This window comes from Schistocerca americana, chromosome 3 (assembly GCF_021461395.2).
Source record: "Schistocerca americana isolate TAMUIC-IGC-003095 chromosome 3, iqSchAmer2.1, whole genome shotgun sequence".
NCBI classification, from domain to species: Eukaryota; Metazoa; Arthropoda; class Insecta; order Orthoptera; family Acrididae; genus Schistocerca; species Schistocerca americana.
In genome coordinates, this window is record NC_060121.1 from 346,176,065 (window position 1) to 346,194,239 (window position 18,175).

The following is an 18,175-nucleotide window of genomic DNA, read 5'->3' on the forward strand; positions in this document are numbered from 1 at the left end:
GGCGCTGCAGTCCGGAACCGCGGGACTGCTACGGTCGCAGGTTCGAATCCTGCCTCGGGCATGGGTGTGTGTGATGTCCTTAGGTTAGTTAGGTTTACGTAGTTCTAAGTTCTAGGGGACTTATGACCTAAGATGTTGAGTCCCATAGTGCTCAGAGCCATTTGAACCATTTTTTTTAATCTGTAGTAGATTTTGGAATGGTATAATATCCCTTGGCCCATACTAGCCACCGGAAGGGAGTGATACGTTCAACGAACTTTCAATTGTAATCAGTTTAAAGTGAAGATATATCGCGAGGTGGCGCGTTTCGCTTGCGCGAGCGAAATGTTTTTTCCTTGACACCGCATTGCTCCATGGCGAGTGAAGAAAAGTAAGAAAATCGCAATGTGACTGGACTTTGTTACGAGACAGGATAACGAGAGGACGTGTAGGAAGTGTGTGCAATGAAACAGTCATTGTTAGCCATCATACTGGATAATTTGTGTTTTTTAGAGATTCACAACCGATATGTAATGTGTTGTGTTGGCAGGAGAGCCAACACCGTGTTACTAGAGGAGGCCGAAATGCACGCGTTTTAGCTCACGCAGGCTGGCGTGAGGAGGGAAGAACTGTACTGACGTGAGGTCTGGAACATGACAAGGAATTAGCATTCAGAAAGCAAACGTCATTAGTTTGATACTTAACTTTAATCCATTAATGATTAACGTCGCTCTTGACGGTACATGAGTCAAAATATTATCTGTTCAGAAGACACAGTAACTGAATATGGCGCCTTACTAGGCCTTAGCAAATGACGTAGCTGGAGGCTATGCTAAACTGTCGTCTCGGCAAATGAGAGCGTATGTAGTCAGTGAACCATCGCTAGCAAAGTCGGCTGTACAACAGGGGCGAGTGCTAGGGAGTCTCTCCAGACTAGACCTGCTCGGTCTGCAATCACTGACAGTGGCGACACGTGGGTCCGACGTATACTAACGGACCGCGGCCGATTTAAAGGCTACCACCTAGCAACATAATGTTAATGTGGAGTTTAGTAACGTTCATAATACAGTCTGTAGCATTTCAAAGGTAATTGCGCATATTTAATTTTGATCAAAGGATTCTGTGATGAACTATTATGTACTACAAGCTTGTATAGGACTTCGAACATTTGGTGGTCGAAGCTTGCTGTAGAACCTGCTTCAATAACACGCTCAAAAGAATAGAGAAAGTTTTCTCTGCTAAAAAGAACTCATTTCATTCGCAGACTATCATCGAATGACCAAATGCAAATGGCAATGTTCCAGTTCGAGAAGATTCTATAGAAGTTTTCTTTCACTTACATTTCAAGAATTTTACAGGCAACCATCGGAGTCGAGAGCTGCTTCTCCACCACGAAATTAACTTGTCTACTTTTACGAAATTACGTATGCTGTGGGAGTAGTCGACGCCGATAGTTTCCTTCACAGACATACAGAGACACTACAGACACTAGTTCAATAAGAACTACTTTAATATTACCAGCTTGAAAGTCATTAATTTCTTATTTTGAATAGAAATATAATAATGAACGGAGTGTGAAATTTGTTACAATGAGCTGCCTCTCTGGCGTCAACACTACCTCTAACGCAGCTGGGCATACGATCGAATTAAGGCACATCTCCCAACATAACCCTTAGCACTATGCCTGGCGAGTGGTGGCGTTGCAAGCTCTAGTTATCCCTCGGCCATATATTTTAAGTGTGTGAGAGAAACTGTATAATGTGCCTTCAGGGCACAACGTCCTCTGTATCGAGGTAGGTCAGGATAGCACGAGCAACAGTGTTGAAAATAACGTCATTCAGACATAGAAGGCGAGGAGCAGCCACTGGGTTCAACACGCCGGAAACGCTAGGAGCATTCAATAAGTAATGCAACACATTCTTTTCTCGGCCAGTTTCACTTGAAGAATTGTGGAATTAGTTGTGGAGTATAGTGGAGTATTCCTGCTTCAGTCCCTATAGTTTCATGAAGTTCCGCTAGGTGGCAGCGCTAAATGTAGAATTCAAAACGACGTCTGTAACGGAGGTGTGTTCCAAGCAGAGAGCTGTCATTGAGTTCCTTTTGGCGGAAAACCAGAGAATCGCAAATATTCGCACACGCTTGCATGTTGTCTACAGAGATCTGGGAGTGAACAAAAGCATGATGAGTCGTTGGGCGTGGCGTCTGTCATCATTGCAACAAGGTAGCGCAAACCTGTCCGATATACCGCATGCCATCCGGCCCCACACGGCAGTGATTCCTGCAATGTTGAAAAGTGTAGACACTCTCATTCGAGGTGATCAACGGATCACATACACTCGCTGCACAACTGGAGGTCTCTGTTGGTAGTGTTGACACACTTGTCCACTATATGAAGTTCTCAAAGGTGTGTGACAGCTGGGTTCCTCGCCTCTTAACAGAAGACCATCAAGAGCAACGGAATGGCTTGGGCATTACGTGGTGACTCGTGACAAGTTTTAGTCAAACATCGTTACAGGCGATGAAACATGGCTTCATCACTTCGAACCGGAAACAAAACGCCAATTCCTAGAGAGGTGCCACACCACCTCTCCTCCGAAGAAAAAGATCAATGCCGCACCATGAGCCGGTAAACTCATGGCGACGGTCATCTAGAGCTCTGAAGTGGATGTTCTGTTTGATGTCCTCCCTCAACGTCCGACGAACAACTGGGAAGTGTATTGTACTCCCCTCATGAAACTGAAGCCTGTTAGTTACCACAAATATGAAAACGAACGTCTTCTCCGTGACAACGCAAGGCCTCACACAAGTGTGAGGAACTGAGCGGAGCTCAAAAAACTTCGTTGGACTGTACTTCCCCATCAACCCTACAGCCTAGATCTCGCACCCTCCAAGTTCCGCCTGGCCCAGTGAAGGTTGCACTCCACGCGAAGCAGTAAAATAGTAAAATGATGAGGAGGTTATTGATGCAGCAAGATGTTGACTACAATGTCGACCAGTAGAACGGTACCACGCGCGCATAAAAACCCTCTCAGTAAGGTGCAAGTCAAAGCGAACAATATACACTACTGGTCATTAAAATTGCTACACCAAGAAGAAATACAGATGATAAACGGCTATTCATTGGACAAATATATTATACTAGAACTGACATGTGATTACATTTTCACGAAATTTGGGTTCATAGATCCTGAGAAATCAGTACCCAGAACAACCACCTCTGGCCGTAATAACGGCCTTGATAGCCTGGGCATTGAGTCAAACAGAGCTTGGATGGTATTTACAGGTACAGCTGCCCATGCACCTTCAACACGACACCACAGTTCATCAAGAGTAGTGACTGGCGTATTGTGATGAGCCAGTTGCTCGGCCACCATTGACCAGACGTTTTCAATTCGCGGTAGATCTGGAGAATGTGCTGGCCAGGGAAACAGTCGAACATTTTCTGTATCCAGAAAGGCCCGTACAGGACCTGCAACATGCGGTCGTGCATTATCTTGCTGAAACGTAGGGTTTCGCAGGGAGCGAATGAAGGGTAGAGCTCATGGACTGTGCGGCTGGTCCCGGCGGAGGTTCGCGTCCTCCCTCGGGCATGGGTGTGTGTATTCGTCCTTAGGATAATTTAGGTTAAGTAGTGTGTAAGCTTAGGGACTGATGACGTTAGCAGTTAAGTCCCATATGATTTCACACACCTTTGAACATTTGAAGGGTGGAGCCACGGGTCGTAACGCATCTGAAGTGTAACGTCCACTGTCCAAAGTGCCGTCAATGCGAACAAGAGGTGAGCGACACGTGTAACCAATGGCACCCCATACCATCACACCGGGTGATACGCCAGTATGGCGATGACGAATACACGCTTTCCATTGTGCGTTCACCGCGATATCGCCAAACACGGATGCGACTATCATGATGCTGTAAACAGAACCTGGATTCATCCGAAAAAATGACGTTTTGCCATTCGTGCACCCAGGTTCGTCGTTGAGTACACCATCGCAAGCGCTCCTGTCTGTGATGCAGTGTCAAGGGTAACCGCAGCCATGGTCTCCGAGCTGATAATACATGCTGCTGCAAACGTCGTCGAACAGTTCGTGCAGATGGTTGTTGTCTAGCAAAAGTCCCCATGTGTTGACTCAGGAAGCGAGACGTGGCTGCACGATCCGTTAGAGCCATGCGGATAAAATGCCTGTCATTTCGACCGCTAGTGATACGAGGCTGTTGGGATCCAGCACGGCGTTCCGTATTACCCTCCTGAACCCACCGATTCCATATTCTGCTAACAGTCATTGGACCTCGACCTATGCGAGAGCAATGTCGCTATAAGCTAAAACGCAATCGCGATAGGCTACAATCCGACCTTTACCAAAGTCGGTAACGTGACGATAAGCATTTCTCCTCCTTACACGAGGCATCACAACAACTTTTCACCAGGCAATGCCGGTCAACTGCTGCTTGTGTATGAGAAATCGGTTGGAAACTTTCCCCATGTCAGCACGTTGTAGGTGTCACCACCGGCGCCAACCTTGTGTGAATGCTCTGAAAAGCTAATCATTTGCATATCACAGCATATTCTTCCTGTCGGTTAAATTTCGCGTCTATGGCACGTTATCGTCGTGATGTAGCAATTTTAATGGCCAGTAGTGTATTACCCCTCTTGGGCGCCAGTCGCGTGGAACCCTTGCAATCCTGGATGTCGTTCAGTACGGCCCTGAACCCGTTGAGACCATGTTGTTGTTGTTATTGTTGTGGTCTTCAGTCCTGAGACTGGTTTGATGCAGCTCTCCATGCTACTCTATCCTGTGCAAGCTTCTTCATCTCCCAGTACTTACTGCAACCTACATCCTTCTGAATCTGCTTAGTGTATTCATCTCTTGGTCTCCCGCAACGATTTTTACCCTCCACGCTGCCCTCCAATGCTAAATTTGCGATCCCTTGATGCCTCGGAACATGTCCTACCAACCGGTCCCTTCTTCTGGTCAAGTTGTGCCATAAACTCCTGTTCTCCCCAATCCTATTCAATACCTCCTCATTAGTTATGTGATCTACCCATATAATCTTCAGCATTCTTCTGCAGCACCACATTTCGAAAGCTTCTATTCTCTTCTTGTCCAAACCATTTATCGTCCATGTTTCACTTCCATACATGGCTACACTCCATACAAATATTTTCAGAAACGACTTCCTGACACTTAAATCTATACTCGATGTTAACAAATTTCTCTTCTTCAGAAACGCTTTCCTTGCCATTGCCAGTCTACATTTTATATCCTCTCTACTTCGACCATCGTCAGTTATTTTGCTCCCCAAATAGTAAAACTCCTTTACTACTTTAAGTGTCTCATTTCTTAATCTAATTCCCTCAGCTTCACCCTACTTAATTCGACTACATTCCATTATCCTCGTTTTGCTTTTGTTGATGTTTATCTTATATCCTCCTTTCAAGACACTGTCCATTCCGTTCAACTGCTCTTCCAAGTCCTTTGCTGTCTCTGACAGAATTACGATGTCATCGGCGAACTTCAAAGTTTTTATTTCTTCTCCATGGATTTTAATACCTACTCAGAATTTTTCTTTTGTTTACTGCTTGCTCAATATACAGATTGAATAACATCGGGGAGAGGCTACAACCCTGTCTCACTCCCTTCCCAACCACTGCTTCCCTTTCATGCCCCTCGACTCTTTATAACTGCCATCTGGTTTCTGTACAAATTGCAAATAGTCTTTCGCTCCTAGTATTTTACCCCTGCCACCTTTAGAATTTGAAAGAGAGTATTCCAGTCACCATTGTCAAAAGCTTTCTGTAAGTCTACAAATGCTAGAAACGTAGGTTTGCCTTTCCTTAATCTTTCTTCTAAGATAAGTCGTAAGGTCAGTATTGCCTCACGTTTTGCAACATTTCTACGGAATCCAAACTGATCTTCCCCGAGGTTGGCTTCTACCAGTTTTTCCATTCGTCTGTAAAGAATTCGCGTTAGTATTTTGCAGCTGTGACTTATGAAAATTACCAAACTATCAGTTTAATATCTGTCAACACCTGCGTTCTTTGGGAATGGAATTATTATATTCTTCTTGAAGTCTGAGGGTATTTCTCCTGTTCCATACATCTTGCTCAGCAGATGGTAGAGTTTAGTCAGGACTAGCTCTCCCAAGGCTCTCAGTAGTTCTAATGGAATGTTGTCTACTCCCGGGGCCTTATTTCGACTCAGGTCTTTCAGTGCTCTGTCAAACTCTTCACGCAGTATAATATCTCCCATTTCATCTTCATCTACATTCTCTTCCATTTCCATAATATTGTCCTCAATTACCTCGCCCTTGTATAGGCCCTCTATATATACTCCTTCCACCTTTCTGCTTTCCCTTCTTTGCTTAGAACTGGGTTTCCATCAAAGCTCTTAATATTCATGCAAGTGGTTCTCCTTTCTCCAAAGGTCTCTTTAATTTTCCTGTAGGCAGTATATATCTTACCCGTAGTGAGATAAACCTCTACATCCTTAGATTTGTCCTCTAGCCATCCCTGCTTAGCCATTTTGCACTTCTTGTCGATCTCATTTTTGAGACGTTTGTATTCCTTTTTGCTTGCTTCACTTACTGCATTTTTATATTTTCTCCTTTCCTCAATTAAATTCAATATTTCTTCTGTTACCCAAGGATTTCGACTAGCCCTCTTTTTACCTACTTGATCCTCTGCTACCTTCACTACTTCATCCCTCAAAGCGACCCATTCTTCTTCTACTGTATTTCTTTCCCCCATTCCTGTCAATTGTTCCCTTATGCTCTCCCTGAAACTCTGTACAACCTCTGGTTCTTTCAGTTTATCCAGGTCCCATCTCCTTAAATTTTCACCTTTTGGTAGTTTCTTCAGTTTTAATGTACAGTTCATAACCAATATATTGTGGTCAGAGTCCACATCTGCCCCTGGAAATGTCTTACAATTTAAAACCTGGTTCCTAAATCTCTGTCTTACCATTATATAATGTATCTGAAACCTTCTAGTATCTCCAGGTTTCTTCCATGTATACAACCTTCTTTCATGATTCTTGAACCAAGTGTTAGCTATGATACCACATTCTGATGAAAATCGTGGGACTCTGACAAACGGGAGCAGCAACGCTGCTAGGCAATAAACCTCAATCTCGACAATCCCAATCCTACCACTGTATATACTACATAGGGTGTAACAGGAGATATAAGATATTTCTATTGGTGACAGAGGCCGTTTACGTCATCTGCAGACTAATAAATATAGCTATTACAAGCAATATGTTTTTAGGTTGGGTAGTACCTCCATATATGAGTGGCAAGAGCAAGTCATTAATGCTTATTTTCCCCTGTGAGCAGTCGGTCAGGTATCGATGTGCGGACGCGTGGACGCAACATGGGTAGTCTATACTGACAGGTGTAGTTAACTTAGTGGTGCAGCTACGGCCATGCGGAAAACATCATGTGACCGGCTTGTGGGAAGACTGTCCAACGCACAGTAAAAATAACCAACACACAGTTGTGTGTACACATTACGATAACACTTATAAAAATATCTACACTTATACCAGTTACACCCTGTATAAACATGTATGAAATATATAAAGAGGAAACGTTGTTTCTGAAAAGCTAGAAAAGTTCTTGATCACTTTACTTCAGAATCTTACCCGATACTCTAATGAACATTCGGACTGATATACTTTTTAAACGACAATGTACAGGTTTTCATTCAAAACCGACTGCGAGGAATAAAATGCTGTGCTGTGCTGCGAAAATATGCGGTTTATATTTCTTTCTGGCAGTAGTAACAACAGCAGTAAGAGAGCAATCAAGCCATTAGACAAAATGTTTCTCCCGCTTATTTTCTTCCTCCTTACATATATTTTCAAACAAAAATTGTTTACTAGACAGTTTTCTGGTTTTTTTTCTCCATGTCAGTTTCACAGAAAAGAGGAAAGTTTTATTCATGGGTTATCTGCTCACGATTAGAGCACTGGTACAAAACCTGATTCGCCTGAAACCTGGTAATCCTTCTCATTCATACCTTAAAACTATGTGAAATTCTGTCATTGAAGCTACTGTCCCCCCAGATCCAGCAGCTGGACAGATTTCTGTCATATGTTTTACAACAATGACCTAAATCAATTTACCCCTTCATTTTAGGCGATTTCAATTCCCAATCAAGGCATCGTTTGCAGTGTCAGTAAACAAGGCTGAAGGTCGGACACAGGGGTAGGAGTACACAGAGAGGTGGAGATGAAAATTGAGAGAGAGAGCGAGTGAGGAGGTTGAGGAGAGGGAGAGGAAATGAGAAGAGAGAAAGGGAGAGGAGTTTAGAATGTATATCCAGTTCCCAAACATATTTAGCAATGGCGAAGCATTACTGGACACACTACTTATTTATATATCCAAACGAGTATTAAACTACATGTCAATTTGATGTTTGATGCATGTCGTCTCTATGGAGTTAACAGTTCTAGTGGTCAGCAGTGTTATCTGTGAGGTGTGCGGAAAGCAGCCTTAATTTGGTATCTCTTCAGAATTCGTCCGATCTTTCGATATAATGTTCACGAAAGAAACTAGGTGTCTATGGTCTTCTGCCGTCTTGTTAAGATAAGGATGTCTTTTTTTCTTGCGCCTTTGTCCCGCATCAGCGCAGCATCTGCACGGTTATTAAAGGATCTGAGTGGTTAATGTAAAGGCTGGCGGATGCCCTTCCTGTCGCCACCTCGTTACCCCCGGGACGGAATATGTGTACCCCATCTGTATGTGTGTAGTGGATTCATGCAAAAGTTTTCTAAATTTTGCGATTCGTTTAACGGACACAGGTCTTTGTTAACAGCCCTGCATTCACCCCGTAAGGTGATGGAAACCATCTAAAAACCATATTGAGGCTGGCCTGCACACCGACTTTCGTCGCTAATATGCTGTGCGGCTTCTATCTGGGTCAGCGTATCTCACCGTCTCGGAAACGGCGCTTTAACACGCACGGCTGTCGGGTCGGGTCTTAAAGCAAGGGTGACATTTATTAACAACTAGTATAGCCCTGATTATTTAGAAAATCAAAAGTCAGTGTATAAAAAAACAGCTTGAAATATCTGATTACTTTACGAATGATTTAATGTACTAAATATCTGACGTTAAGCGTGTAAGCGAGAAAAAGATTAAGAAATGTTTGAAATTATGGTTAAAGTTTGTCGAAAGACGTTAAGTGAGTCGTCCTGAAACGCTGGACGAATAAGGTCCGGGTAATTTGCTCTCCATTTCAAGCAAGTTTTTTTCATGCTTCTCATTGTTTATGAAGTCATATCTCCTGAACTGTGTCTCGTACAATGGTGTAATTCTGCACGTACATTCAGTGATATATGTAGATACTGTCAGAAAAGTGTGTGGAAACAGAATCCGTTTAAAGATGTGATAAATTAAAACATCATGTCTGATGCTGAAGTGTAGTGTAGTGTAGAAAATGTAGTAAGCGATAAACTTCTTTCATTTAATCATTTTGTGGCGATGTCTGCGAGTAAAAGTTTCATAATTCAGAATTATGTGTAAAGTTTGTTGGAAGTGACTAAGTACCCTCAGTCTCAGATAGTGAATGAATAAAGTCGGTGTATTTCCCTTGATGCAGCTCAACTGACGGCACCCAAACTTTCTAACTTTAATACTTGTCTTATTGTGCCAAACTCTTGAAATAACCAAGATATTCAATAATCACATGAAATATTGAGAATAAAATTTTGTTGCCCCTGGAAGGGCAACCTGCAGCTCATAGTTTGTTCTGAGTTCCGGATCAGTTGTAACACACCACCCGTCACTTATCTGGTTTTGGTGTGTGTTCACAGAGAGTGCAAAACTACTGCAGTGTCGGATAATGCAAAGAAAGTAATAAGGCCCTGTGACTCCTGATTGAACTGCGGTGGCAGTGTTGACATTAATTGATTCAGAACTGATCTCTTTTAATTAAAAAGGGGTGCACATTGATGTTGTATTCAGCTATTGAACACCAGATGCAGATGTTGAACATAAAATTAATTAAGAAAGTGACTTGGGGTTTCAACTACTTGATTGAAAACAGATGCAGTCGATTAGCACAGATTTATTTTAACTCACGACCTTCAATCATCACATTACATGACTCTCCATACAGGCAGTGGTAATAAATTACGTTTGCATGGAGTAAAGCACGATAAATCAAAAGTAATTCCTATCGACTGACCCAGGCGTAATGCGAAGTGCGAGAAGAATTCTACAATACACAGCCCATGAAACCCTCATGGAAAGTGTGCTGATGTGATCCAACAAATTAATCAGTGGCCGGAGTGGGCGCAATATCACCGAATTGAGCGTGGCAGAGCGGTGTAGTTGTGCAGACGTCACCCGACCTCGTCGTACTGCAAGGCTGTGCTCATCTATTCACTCCTAGCTATCTTGCTCAGTACATAGCTGAACCAAAACTTCCTATCTCCAAGCTCAATCGTTCCATTTGCTAAGTCCTAAACTGCAGAGATGCTCACTCTTTCTCAGGTAAGCTGAATAAAGAACGCCACGTCCACACTCTAGGCAAGCTGGGAACAGAAGACCCCTATGGAGACTTCTCACAGTCCGCTCTTCGCCTCGGTTTCCCCTCCAGCAAAATCACTTACGCCAATTGCAGCGCAAGTCGCGTTAATTATGCGTCACTTCCCAGTGCCGACCAATGCCTGCTCTGGGAAGTAAACAAATTCCCACAAAATTTCCCTTCCTCTCAACTTCTGCTATTTAGCTCCTCCCAGGCCACCAATCAAGGTTAGCGTCCACACAAACACGAAGTTTTCTGGAATTCTGACTCCCAGGAGAGTACTTCAAATTCCTTGGTCCTATGTTCCCATCAGAGGCCGGCGTATTTCATTCTGTCACTCTTCACCTGATTTACTTCAGACTCTGCGGACCGTGAATTCAGCGTGAAGTTGCTATAGTCACGAACACGCATATTTTGACCTCTGTTGACCGTTCCACCGTAGCTCTGTGCGGCTTTCTCGCATGTTTCACTGAAAACGGGACGACAGACATTTATCAACAGGTGTACAAGTTCTCCATCTGCTTCCCAGTACACCAGCGTGGGGTCACCACCCTCCCTCACTGTCACTGATCTTAAGGCAGCTGGAGGCCGCGCCCCGTTACCACTTTCTCAAGAGTTTGAGCCGCCCTAAGCTGCCTATTGTCGCTTCCCTCCGCCACTCCCATGGTGGCCACGGTCAATTCTGAGTACTTCCCTGGGATAAACTAGCCTCCAGTAAATCGACGCGTTTCCACAATGTTTTCATGTCGTGTGAATTACTTTAAAACCATCACCCGACATTAATTATTTCAATACACCCATACTATACCCTCTACAAGATGCATTGTGCCTTGTCAGTCAATTTGTTCAGCCCTACTGTTCGCTCAACGTGAGTTAGGTGATCTTTAATGACTTCATGTAAGGGGCATAGTTCTTGCCATCTTACACAGTCCATTACTGATACGCACAGCGCAATTCATTTTTCGAAATTCCGTAACTGTCTCCGTTTTAAATTCAAATTTGGCCCAAAAGTGCCTACAACCCTCCTCTGCGAAGGTGTTAAAGCGTGGCGCCCTGTGACGTCAGCCTCTGGCTCGACGACGCTTCAAACACCAAGGTGTTGACACATGCGAAAAAAAGGCCGGAAATCAGAAACTTGTGCGGCGCATAAAGTTGGTTAATGATGTCACGTTGGCACAAATTTCATTAAAATTCTGGCCAACGCCACCGGGGACGTGTCACGCGATAGGAAAACCGTCACAGCCCCTCTCACCCACATTGGATCCTTGTTTTGACGCCTCTGTGACTGAGGGCAGAACTGCAATGCCAAGCTTTGAAATCACGTGGTTTTCTTTTGAGCTGCCGAGGAAAACATGTCAGACACACCGCTGCTCAGAATCGACATGAAAAGGGCTCAGGTGGCTTGATTCTCACACATTTCGTGGTCGAAAACGACAGTTTGCAGTGCGATGAGCAGCAGGAAGACATTTTTCCCCAGAATTGAGAGAACATATAAATAATATGTAACTAAAAGACAGTGGCTGTTACACACTGATGATAGAATACTGAAGGTGAAGGTGTTACCGAACTGGGAAGTCTTAGAGGAATCCTTTGCCGGTTTATTCAAGCATGTGTCGCTGTCGCATCCCTCCGTGGTCATCTACATCTACATTTATGCTCCGCAAGCCACCCAACGGTGTGTGGCGGAGGGCACTTCACGTGCTTCTTTCATTACCTCCCTTTCCTGTTCCAGTCGCGTACGGTTCGCGGGAAGAACGACTGCCGGAAAGCCTCCGTACGCGCTCGAATCTCTCTAATTTTACATTCGTGATCTCCTCGGGAGGTATAAGTAGGGGGAAGCAATATATTCGATATCTCATCCAGAAACGCACCCTCTAGAAACCTGGACAGCAAGCTACACCACGATGCAGAGCGCCTCTCTTGCAGAGTCTGCCACTTGAGTTTGCTAAACATCTCTGTAACGCTATCACGCTTACCAAATAACCCTGTGACGCGCCGCTCTTCTTCGGATCTTCTCTGACTCCTCTGTCAACCCGATCTGGTACGGATCCCACATTGATGAGCAATACTCAAGTATAGGTCGAACGAGTGTTCCGTAAGCCTCCTCCTTTGTTGATGGACTACATTTTCTAAGGACTCTCCCAATGAATGTCATCCTGGCACCCGCCTTACCATCAGTTAATTTTATATGATCATTCCACTTTCAAATCGTTCCGCACGCATACTCCCAGATATTTTCCAGAACTAACTGCTACCAGTGTTTGTTCCGCTATCATATAATCATACAATAAAGGATCCTTCTTTCTATGTATTCGAAATACATTTGTCTACGTTAAGGGTCAGTTGCCACTCCCTACACCAAGTGCCTATCCGCTGCAGATCTTCCTGCATTTCGCTGCAATTTTCTAATACTGCAACTTCTCTTTATACTACAGCACCATCCGCGAAAAGCCGCACGTCGCAGGAGGGCGTGAAACAGAAGCACTGAAAAAGCATAATGAACTTTTGCTGTTCTCCAAAAAGAGAGATATCACGTGCGATGGGGTTGCTGGCTTAAGATGTCCCTAGAGAAAGGTTGAAACATAATGGAAATGTGAGCAGTATCAAAGATGGTCAATACTCTCCTTTTCTCCAGGTCGCCGCAGCCCTTAAATACCTTCTCCTCCGACCTGCCCTCTACCGGCGAAAGTAACGCCCCATGCGCTTTTGCGGCCAGAGGGCTTCCAAATCCGTAGGAATTACGCGAAATTAAACGCGGGCGCACGGCGCAAATCTGTATTCATTTACACTGTGACAGCGAAACTTTGCCAGCATCCAGAATGTGCCGTACAACTGTTGTTTGTAACAAAGATCTCGAGAAAAAGATATGGCATAAGCCTACTCTGCTCAGAGATGTTCTTGTTTACTTGTATTTAAGCTGATATAAGGGCAAATATTTTAATCAAAAATGAAATAAATAAATAAAGGAATAAATTACTACAAGAACAAAATTCAAGGATCTGATGCCTTATACTGTCAAATATTTGCTCCTAAATTGACTGTATTATACGTTAATATACGAATAGAAATAAGACATCACAACACTTAAGTTCGTTCAAATGGCTCTGAGCACTATGGGACTTAACAGCTGAGATCATCAGTCCCCTAGAACTTAGAACTACTTAAACCTAACTAACCTAAGGACATCACACACATCCATGCCCGAGGCAGGATTCGAACCTGCGACCGTAGCGGTCGCGCGGTTCTGGACTGAAGCGCCCAGAAGCTCTCGGCCACACCGGCCGGCTTGAAGTTTGTTCTTGTACTGATTCAGTCATTTACTTATTTTATTTTGTGCTCTAATGTTATCTCCAGTCTGATTAAAATATTTGTTCTTATATAGACTTCAAAACGTGTAAACAAGAACAAATTACATCTCTGAGCAAAGTAGGCCTATGCCATATCTTTTTGTCAAGATCTTTGTTACAAGCAACAGTTGTATAGCACATGGAGGATGCTGGCAAAGTTTCACTATCACAGTGTGAATGAATACAAATTGTGTAAAAGTGTGTGAAGTGGTGTACCAACTAGCCATCAAAATGGAAGCAAACAGATGGGCACAAATGAAAAAGCCGCCCATACTGTCACAGTAAGTAAAAAAGTAAATTTGCATCCATATCGATAGATAAACAATATTAATGGCGATACATTGAGGTGTGTTCCATCTTCTTGTCACAGAGCCAGCACCCAGCATTATGCTAGAAATAGCGCTGTAACTTACAGAAAACCATCTGAAGATGAACCTGAAAAGATCCGAAAACTGGTTCATAGAACGATAAATACGGTAACTATTCAAAAAAGTGACTGTTCGCAGTCTTATGTACTTACATTCAGTTAACAGTCACTGGTTCTAAAATATCCGTAATGGATAAGCTCAATAAAGTGATACTTTTATTTTGTAGCGCAGTGTAGGTGTGACGCGCAAGTAGTCAGTGACGTGTTCTGACCCACTGGTCAGACATCAGTACGAATGAGATGTGCAGGGAGCGCTAATTGGTCGCTTGTGCCCCGTACTTAGATAGCGGTGACGTAAGGCGCGTCTGTAGGAAGTCTCGGGGGACAGTTAGGGACAAGCAAACCTGGCAGCTGTGGGCGAAGGTCGGCCGCTGCAGAGTGCAGTCCTCACTATCTGTTGCATGTGGGCGGCCCACACGCAGGCGTAATCAAGGGCGTCTGGCTCCAGTCGTGGCTCATTCTCGGTACTTCTTCGCAGTTAGTTCTGGGCTCATCTACTGGGCACGTCTGAACTCTGAGATCGTCATTCATGTAAACGATGGAGTACTGGTATCTCTAGGTTTGGTGCTTCAGCGTGATATAAACGGTATTTACAAGAGGAAAGTACCGACAACGTGTCACTGGCTTAAAACGAGAACAGCAGTGGGTCCAGGACTGACCCCTGTGGCACTGCTGAGAGAACTTGCTTGCACAACACTGCTGCCTGTTTCTCTAGTAGCATTCGAATCGCATCAGTGTGCTATCTGAAAATTTTAGTCATCCCATTTTAGCGTGCAGAATGGCAGAGTTGACGGGGTCAGATGCTGTATTGAAATCTAGTAACGTCAGTATTACTGACGACTTTTCTGGTGTTCAACCGAGTTGTTGATTCCATTTTAATCCATAATGTTTCGACGACCTGTCCAGTCATCGTCTTCAGTTGCTGCGAGCTGCGTTGTTTTGCGTAATCGCTGATTGGATTCCACGAGTGTGAAGCATTGTTGGTGGAAGACGGCAGCTAGTCGCTCATCGAAATATTGTGCAGAGAAATGGAACTAACAGCTCGGCCGAACACTCGGAATCACACAAGAAATAAATCATGCCTATTAAAACTTAGAGATATCAATATTATGGCCTCACAGTCGGGTTATAATCAAACTGCAGACTCTCACAGAGGTCCAGTGTGGGCTGTTACCATATGGCAGCGAAACTTGGTAGATATGCTAAACCATTAATGTGGAACCGATTTAGGCTGGAAAACAATTAGTTCAAATTTTGACCACCAGATGCAATTCTGACGCTGTGAAACCGAAAAGATATATAAAGATATTTGTAATGGATTAGGACTGGGATGTGGGCAGAAAAGGCACAATGTTGATTTTATTATTAACTGTCGCTTATGCAGTTTGTTCAGTATGAGCACCAGAGACGTCGACGAGATGCTGTGCAGCGCCTGATTTGCAACTGGTGGCCAAAATTGGAACTAATTTTTTTTTTCCACCGTAAATTGGTTCCACATTATTGCATTAGCATATCTACGAAGTTTCATAACCTTTACGATAAATTCAGCCCATACTGGACCTCTGTAACTGCACTTTAATTATATCCACCCGGCACAGAAGTAATCCGTCAGTTGATCGTGAAAAATATGAGTCAGGCCTTTGAAAACAGCGGAAGTAGGGCTTACTGGTTGGTCATCATAATGAAATGTCAATTTTCCATTTGTGTATTAATTGAGTTTATTTGATGTTGGCCAAGAAGAGTTGTGCCAACGGCCTTGCCGCAGTGGTAACACCGGTTCCCATCATATCACCGAAGTTAAGCACTGTCGGGCTGGGCTAGCACTTGGATGGGTGACCATCCGGTCTGTCGAGCGCTGTTGGCAAGCGGGGTGCACTCAGCCCTTGTGAGGCAAACTGAGGAGCTACTCGATTGAGAAGTAGCGGCTCCGGTCTCGCAAAACTGACATACGGCCGGGAGAGAGGTGTGCTGATCACATGCCCCTCCATATCCGCATCCAGTGACGCCTATGGTCTGAGGATGACACGGCGGCCAGTCGGTACCTTTGGGCCTTCATGGCCTGTTCTGGAGGAGTTTAGTTTAGTTTTGAATAAGACGAATTGTTTCACTGAAAGTTGGTCGTCCTGTCTTGAATAGGATTACTTCAGCTACTGGAACACAAGCTGCCGTGTGCACTCTGGCATAGTAAGCTGATATAAGTTCTGTAGGAAAGAAACATGCAGTCAGTTTCCATTCCCCAAAAATAATCATACACAGTTTGCTGCTGTTGTTTGTATACTTTACTGAAAAAACAAAATTCGATATGTACGTCAATTTAGTCCCTCTAAATCATCAGTATTGCACTTCCTAAGTTACATGCATCAGGAAATGCTACTTTTAAAACTACTGTGTGAGCTTTGTTGGGAACACATTACTTTAAGGAAAAGTGGCCTCTACCTACCTCGGTACGGCCAACCCAACGCAAGTCAAATGTTACATTTTAATTAATACTGAATTAAGTAATATAGCCATATTAAGGTTTTAATTACGTCATCAACATGCATCACAGGTTTTTTATTCCACAAAATAACTTTATACACGACGTGAAAAAAATGAAATGCATCACCAAAATATTACAATCTCGTATTTTAAGGAAAACGTATTTGCCTTCATTTTTAAATGTTGCTTATGTTGCATCCTCCTTGAAAAATTAGCTCAATAAGTTGTAAATAGTGATTTCATATAAAAAAAATTGCTGAGAGGAACCTTTAAAATTTGTATCCCATGGACAGCAAACTCGTTATGATGAAATAGACTGCTGTTTCTACGCGGAACTGGTTCAAATAGAATAGGAATTGTTGCTGTGTTCTCTTATGGACGAGATATCTGCTGTCATCATTTGCTACATAATTTTTCGAAGTAATTTTAGGTTGGCAGCTCATTAGGCATGATGGCTTGTATGATACCGCACTGAACTACACAGTTGACTATAAAGATATTTTCAACTTTTGTGCAGATCTTCATGCACTTGCGACGTTTAGCAAATATATGCCTAAAATCGTGTCTGAATTGATGAACATCCCAAACTCAACCTCTAATGGCATCTTCGTTGCTGGAACGCTGGACATTAATTTTCCTCCTTGTTTCTTCCAAAAGAGCTGCGCCTAAACCCGATGTTATTCGCCTAGTGACAGGGATGCCAACGAATGTCTAGTTCCTTTCGCTATTGTACCGGGTGTAGGTGATGTCTGTGGTTCAGGAACGGGATAGACAATCAGTTGCAGGGAGCTGGTGGCGCGTCGCGACATGAGGTTGAAGGTTGCGCGCGGTCCAGCCGTGTGGGCCAGTGTTTGGAGACTGCTATTGATAGCCTGTCCGGTGGCTTCCTGGAGACGCCTTGGACCGCGGGGCTATACATAGGCACGCAGCAGCGCCGTAAGCTGAGATCTTGCGCTGCTCGGTCACCGATCCGGTGTGCAGCTGCGCCGGCTGCTGCCTCTAGCCATATAGCACCACCAACTCGTCCGAAAGCATCGTACCAAACGCGACAGCTGTGGTAGGCGTCTGTCCTACCTAGCCTTATCGTAACGCAGGCGTCACTGACAGATTGTTTACATTGTGATTATTTGTCAGTTTGTCTTAACGGAACAATATTGGCAAACGTAAAGGTAAATTGCAGGAGTACCATAGGGAAGTGTGATAAGGCCGTTACTGTTTACAATAAATATAGATAAATGATGTAGTAGGTAACGTCGTAAGATCCACGAGGCTGTCTGCAGATGATGCGACTGTCTATAAGAAAGTAGCAGCGTCCGAAAACAGTATCAAACTGCAGGAAGACCTGCTGAGGTTCGGTGAATGATGCAGTTACTGGCTTTTAACGCTAAATGTAAATAAATGTAACGTATT

At 43.8% G+C, this 18,175-nt stretch overlaps 1 protein-coding gene and 1 pseudogene across 1 annotated transcript in view; both read left to right on the forward strand.

Moving 5' to 3' along the window:
• LOC124607403 (integrin alpha-PS2-like) overlaps positions 1-18,175 on the forward strand; it is a 431,869-nt gene that overhangs the window by 131,750 nt on the left and 281,944 nt on the right. The gene's annotated exons all lie outside the window — the stretch shown is intronic.
• Positions 16,034-16,151, forward strand: LOC124607937 (annotated as a pseudogene).